We start from the raw sequence: 7,147 nt of genomic DNA, 5'->3' as shown, positions 1-7,147 counted from the left end.
TGAAGGCCCTCCTCTTCTGCTTGAGGACGGCTTTAATTTCTGGGGTAATCCAAGGTTTGTTGTTGGAGAAACACCGTACAGTCCTGGTAGGTACGGTGTTATCCACACAGAAATTAATATAGTCAGTAATGCATGTAGTAAGGCTGTCGATGTCCTCTCCGTGGTCGTCACAGATCACCTCCCACACAGTGGACTCAAAACAATCCTTAAGAGCCTCCTCGCTCTCCTCCGACCATCTCTGTACTGTGCGGGTGGCTGGTGGCTCCCTGCGCACTAAGGGCTCATACACAGGGACAAGGTGCACCAGGTTGTGATCAGATCTGCCCAGGGGAGGGAGAGGTGATGAACTGTATGCCTCTTCAGCATTGGCATACAGTAAGTCCAGTGTTTTATTGTCTCTGGTTGGGCAGGTCACATACTGGGTGAAGGTGGGCAGTGTGGAGTCCAGTGAGGCATGTGTTTAGGACCACGGTGCACCTTCCCTGGCCCACACCCGCTTTCACACCTTGGCTCATGTGATTAGAGGATCACCAGGGGGTCCTTTGTCCCTCTTTAGGGGGATACTCCCACTGGGTTTAAATCTGGGACTCTCGGCCATTTGACCTTAGAACTGAAGAAGCTTCTCGGATGAGAGGTGAAACGTCTTCAAGCAACTTAAAGAAGTCCAGAAGCTTTTCTTTGCAAACTCCTTTGACTACGATGACCTGGATGACTGAGAACCTTCACAGACATACTATTCCTATCGTTACAACGCCGTTACCGTTACTAACAAAAAAATGTGGTCGTTTACTATTTTTCAACAAACAGACGGTTGAAGCTGTGTTCAGCTTCATCTTATATCAGTTGCAGGGAAGTAGCTGTAAGTAATCTGGGCGCTACAGCTTTAAGCAGCTGCGCGCTCCCGTGGACGGCAATCACGATCACTGTCTAGCACAACAGCTGGAGCTAAGGGGCAAAACAATCGCATGAGTGCTGCTGTTTGACTGAGGAAGAATAAAGTAGTCGTGGTAAGCCAATCACATGACCACTTAAAGACAAAGCAACAAGGTGATATATACCAGTTTTAAATTGTGTTGATAGGCCAGGTGCATGTTTGTCAAGAGCTGTACAAACATGCACCGTTTTAAAATGTGTTACATACTTAAAAGGATAAATCAATATGAAGAACATGAAAGTAATTAGGACTAAATGTGGAAGAAAACATTTTCATTGCCATTTAATGCTGTATATTGCTGATTATATTGATTTGTTGTTTAGTTTTGCATTGTTACATAAAGATACGTTAGAGGGTTTTCTGGGGGTTATTGGCGCCCTCGTGTAAAAATATTTGGATTGCAGATAGGGGGCAGGTGCTAATAAGAATTTATTCTTCTTCCTGCTCCTTTTCACCCATGGGTGCAGTGTTATGTTGATGGGAGGGGGGTTTTGTGTGTGGGAGGAGAGGCACTGTTGAACCATGTGTGAAATAAATAAAGAAATGAAATGAAATGAAATGAAAACCAGAGTCATGATAAACGAGATATACACGTGTTTTAACTCAATAGTTTCGTCACGTTTACTGTCTAAGGACAGCACTAGCAAGCACTCTCTGCTTATGAGCAAACAAAAACAGCTTCAGTGTTACAAGTAATGTAACAAAGTAACAAAGTAACAATGTAACAGCAAAGTGAACGCTGAAAATTCCCCCTGGAAATGTCTCAGTGACATCATGAGCATCCTGTGAAATTCATCTGAATATATCTGAAAATATCAGGTTTTACAGCTTATAGAAGCCAAAGATTTCAGGAGAGTGTGAGTGTGCAGACGAAACTACATAAGTTCATGACTTGTTCATGTGTGTGTTCATTCATTTCATTCTCAACTACAGTGACAACAGCGCCACCCTGTGCCCAACCAGCAGAGCACTGTAAAGTTCTTCTACTGCCCAGTTTTAATGTATTTTACTCTAAATATGTGTCATGTTTCTTTCTGCTTCTATTTCATTATATACGTGATGCAACTGTTGCACTTTGTACTCCATATATTTTATTTAGTTTTTCATATTTTATCACCTTTACAGCTCCATCACTTTGAGATGAGCTCAAACAAACATGCCGAGCTGCAGCTGCATGTTTGTTTGCAGTTCAGTCACTTCCTGAGAAAAATGCACGACTTCATATCTTTGCAGAGACGTGAAGGTTGAATGAAACATTTATAGCCTGGATTTTAAATCCTGATTTATAATAGAATTATAAATAATTACTACTTCTTTGGTGATGCTCTGATGGCTCCTCCAGTTCAATAAATTCACTGTCCTGTGTCTTCTTCACATGAAATTTGGATTTTTCACATCAGAATCAAAGTGAAACTAGACGAATGTGGACAAAGCATCATGGATGAGCTGTGGTGCACAGCAGGAGCCTCAGGAGTTTAACCTGTTTAAAGCTTTTTCTGGTTGTTAATGGGCTTTTTTCTTCCTTTCATGAGGATTTGAATCAGAGCGTTTGTTTCTTCTGTGTCCTCTTCAGCACCTTCTACTGATAGTGATAGTAGTTTTGACAGTTTGACAGGAAACCTGAGAAATCCCTCATAAACCTTTATAATGACATTCAAATGTATATAATGGTGGTTTGGCAGTCTGCTGTCTCTCCCGTGGGTTTGTTTTCAGACAGTTGAAATGATATGAAAGTTGAAATGAGCAGTTTCATAATGTTCACTGACTGCATTAAAGCAGCAATAACCAGAGCTCTGCTGTCCTGATGATGTTCACTAACTATCTATTTTATTCTATTCTGTACAGTTGTGTACTGTATTTATTCTTATTTTATTTTATTCTAATTTTTGCTTCATAACTTTTGCACTGTCCACTTCCTGCTGTGACAAAACAAATTTCCCACGTGTGGGACTAATAAAGGTTATCTTATCTTATCTTATCTTATCTTATCTTATCTTATCTTAACAAAAAGCAGAAAGTTAAAAACATTTTTCTGATGTTAACTTTTATTCTCCATCAACTTTCACCTCCAGATCCTGTACCAACACCTAATGTGACCAAGCTGAACTCCAGCTCTGAGAGCTGCTCCTTACTGTGTTTGGTGGACAGAGAGACCACACTGCTGTGGTTTAAAGACGAGCAGATACTGAACCAGAGCAGCTCTGCGCTCTCTCTGCCTCTCACTGTGCACAAACAGGACTTCAGCTCCTCTTACAGATGTGTGGCTGCAAACCCTGCAGAGGAGAAAACTCTTCTTGTCCATGTGAAAACGACCTGTGGACACACAGACGACACAGGTAAGACTGAATCTGCTGTGAACCTTCGTGTTTCAGGCTGATGTGCTGATGTGAACGTGTGTGTCAGGTGACAGGAACACAGGCTCCTGGTTGTTCCTGGTTCCCATGGCTGTGTGTTGGAGTGCTGTTGTTGTTTCGATGGTTCTGATGGAGGTGAAGAGAGAGGCTGAGACGGCTTCATCATCAGCTGTGCACTCACGTCAGTACGAACTCTGCAGCCCACATGATAACAAAGCACACATACACTGTGTGTGTTTTATATTCTCCCTCCTTATTTGACATATATCATACTTATTTTCTATTTCATCTTTACAGGTGTGACCTTCACTGAAACACCGGAAATAACGACGCTTTTAGGTGCAGTTTGAAATCGTCTTCTACACCCGAGGAGAGGAACGTGATCCAGAGCACAGCTGACCTCAAAATGCATGTTTTAGAGCAGGGGTGTCGAACTCCAGGCCTCAAGGGCCAGTGTCCTGCAGGATTTAGATCTCACCCTGGGTCAACACACCTGAATCAAATGATTAGTTCATTAACAGGCTTCTGGAGAACTTCAAGACATGTTGATGAGGTCATTTAGCCATTTAGATCAGCTGTGTTGGATCAAGGACACATCTAAACCTGCAGGACACCGGCCCTCGAGGCCTGGAGTTCGACACCTGTTTTTTAGAGCTTCTCTCAGATTTTAGCTCCAGATTTTTTATTTCATGCAGGTTTTCCCAGCATAAATCTTATTACCATTACTCTTCTGACTACACACAGTTATACCCCCTGCCCCTCAGTGATTTAAACACAGCTCACAGACGGTCACACAGTATGAAGGCTAACTCCAGCTGGATGCATAAAATTGTTCTGCAGTTAAAATTGTTACAGATCTGCTGATTATTGGAGCTAAAGCAAAGAAACAGAAATGTTCTTTTGAATTGTTGCACAGATTTGAAACTGAGGTGATCACAGACCTCATTCTCACATAAGCAGCATAGTTAAAACCTGTTTTTACCATCAGTGAATGTGCATGAAATGCTGCATGCTTCTGATCCTGGATGATTGTAACTCACTGCTCACAGGAATCACAAAACAGCAGCAGACTCTGCTTCAGCTCCTGAGTTTGAGTTTAAAATGGGAATCCGTCTATGAGCTGCACTGAGATCATCACATCAGGGTTCCAGTTAGTTTAGTGGTTGATTTTTAAATCTCAGGGATGTTTTTAAGGCCCTGTGTGTCTGGGAGCTCAGTATCTCTCTGCTGCTCTCACCTCCATCGTGTTTAAAGGAGAAGTGGGAGGGAGGTGGACTGATGTCCCCTCAGCTCATCTCTAATCACACCTGAGAGGTTAAAGGTCAGCCTCCAGCCTTTTATGTTTGAAATGATGAAGAGTACTATAACAGAGTTTATCTAAATGTGCTTTTGCTAAAAATAAATCCTCTTTATTATCAATCAAAGAAGAGATTTTGTTGTACCGTTGCTAAGCTGGCCTCAGCCATCTTTTATGGTGTGGTCTGCTGGGGTGGCAGCATCTCTGCTGGGGACAGGAAGAGACTGAACAGGCTGATCCGAAGGGCCAGCTCTGTTCTAGGATGCCCTCTGGACCCAGTGGAGGTTGTGAGTGACAGGAGAATGGTGGCTAAGCTGTCATCCCTGCTGGACAACATCTCCCACCCCATGCATGAGACTGTGACAGCACTGAGCAGCTCCTTCAGTGGGAGACTGCGGCACCCACGGTGTGGGACGGAGAGATTTCGCAGGTCTTTCCTCCCCACTGCTGTCAGACTCCACAACAAAGACTTCAACTGATCAAACACACACATCCACAAATGTGCAATAACACTAATGTGCAATAATCTTTCTGGCACCGTTGTATTTTTCACTCTGTTGTATATAGCATTTGTATTCTATTTTTATCCTATTGTATATTTTATTCTATTTTATTCTACTGTATATAGTATTCTATTTTTATTCTATTCTGTACAGTTGTGTACTGTATTTATTCTTATTTTATTTTATTCTAATTTTTGCTTCATAACTTTTGCACTGTCCACTTCCTGCTGTGACAAAACAAATTTCCCACGTGTGGGACTAATAAAGGTTATCTTATCTTATCTTATCTTATCTTAAGCTGCTTTAATAAAATATCCTGTGACGTCTAAGTCGGGGACGTTCCCTTTTAAACGCTTTGTGAAACAGTAAAGGTAAAAACCTGAGTGTTAATCTACATGAGTATAAACGGCTCTTACAGCTTACTTCGGCCTTCTGAGGGTAACGGATCCTCAGGGCCTAATTTTCAAGGCAACTAATTCCAGTAGTTTTCCAAGAGCAGTGATGTAGAGGGAAGCTGCTGCTGGGTGTGGCTGATGGATGCTGAGCCTGCAAAGGTAAGAGTCATGTGAGCTGTTCATCATCATCAATACTTCAAATTGAAAGCATCAGTCAGTGCGCCCCAGGGCAGCTGTGGCTACAATGTAGCTCGCCATCACCAGTGTGTGAATGTATGTGTGAATGGGTGGATGACTGGATGTGTGAATGCTTTGGGATCCATAGGGACCAAGTAAAGTGCTATACAAATACAGGCCATTTACCATTCAGTAAGTTTAGTTCCTGTTTCATTTTGACTTCCTGTCACCTGGATCTGCATCTGGACTGTAAAACAAAAACAAAAACCCACTGAAGCCATGTTTGGCCAGAATATGAATAAACGTCCCACAAACTAGTGGATCAGGTTATAATTAATCACTTCTAGTGATTTAAGCTACATTATGAATGTTTTGAAGCAATTGAGAGAACAAATAAAAATAATAAGTCATATTTACACCAAAAACATGGGACAGGAGGAAGGATGGCTGAGCCAGATGTTCAGGTTGTCCTGAGTGACCGCACAGCTGCAGTGGAAAGCAGTGACTGAGAGCATAAAGCTAAGAGGCAAACATGCAGCTAAGAAGAAAAACTGACTTCAGACCAGCTGACCTGACTGCTGAGCTGCTCGGTGGTTTGGAAACCTTTCAAATGATTTTCCAGTTCAAATTTAAAGGAGACTAAAAAGCAAACATTCAGATTTAACTGCATGTTCTTCCTCAGCAACTGTAACTGATTACAGTTACATGTAACTGATTACAGTTACATATCATGTTTTAAGTGTTGGTTCATTAGAATGATGGTTTCAGAGCAACGACTCCTCTGTCTCCTACCTGCTTCCTTGACTCCTCTCTCCTCCTGTCTCTTCCTCGCCTCCTCTGTTTGCATCTTAAGAGGGAGGATCTAAGATGAGGGGAGAGGAGGTGAGGGAAGGAAACTCACCTGTCCTGAAGCTTAGCAATAAGTAAAAAACAAGCCCTTAAAAAATAGACACAAGCTGCAGTTGGTGATAAACATGTGGCTTCTTCTGCTTCATAATGCAGACTCTATGAAAGCTGAAGTTTTTACTATGACATCGAGAACAGAACCTCCCAGCATCTAACACCAACGTGCAGGAAATAAAAGCTTAAACCACAGAAACAGAAAGCAAACAAACACAATCTAAAAGCATTTTTATTGGAACTCATGTGTGTTTAAGTGTTCATATGAAAATGTCTGGATTTTGTTATTGCGTCAGTTTACAGAGCAAAGCTCACAAGTATAGAAACATTTGCACATATAGTGTTACAAATACTTCAATGATAAACGTGATGAAAAACACACTTCCTGCACCGTCCGGTTTATTCAGACTGAAAGTCCCAAAAACTCAGCTGATGGTTTTTTTTCTTTTCATCCACCTGCTGCACAAATAACTGAAGAACCTTTATAACACAAGTAATAACATGTTACACTCAACACTGCAGGCGCTCCCTGCATTTTATTAACCTTTGTGTTGTATTTCTATAAACATGGTTCACGACCACAGGAG

Source organism: Pelmatolapia mariae, linkage group LG6 (genome assembly GCF_036321145.2).
Source record: "Pelmatolapia mariae isolate MD_Pm_ZW linkage group LG6, Pm_UMD_F_2, whole genome shotgun sequence".
Taxonomy (NCBI): Eukaryota; Metazoa; Chordata; class Actinopteri; order Cichliformes; family Cichlidae; genus Pelmatolapia; species Pelmatolapia mariae.
The sequence above is the reverse complement of the archived record's forward strand: the minus strand, read 5'-3'. Positions refer to the sequence as shown.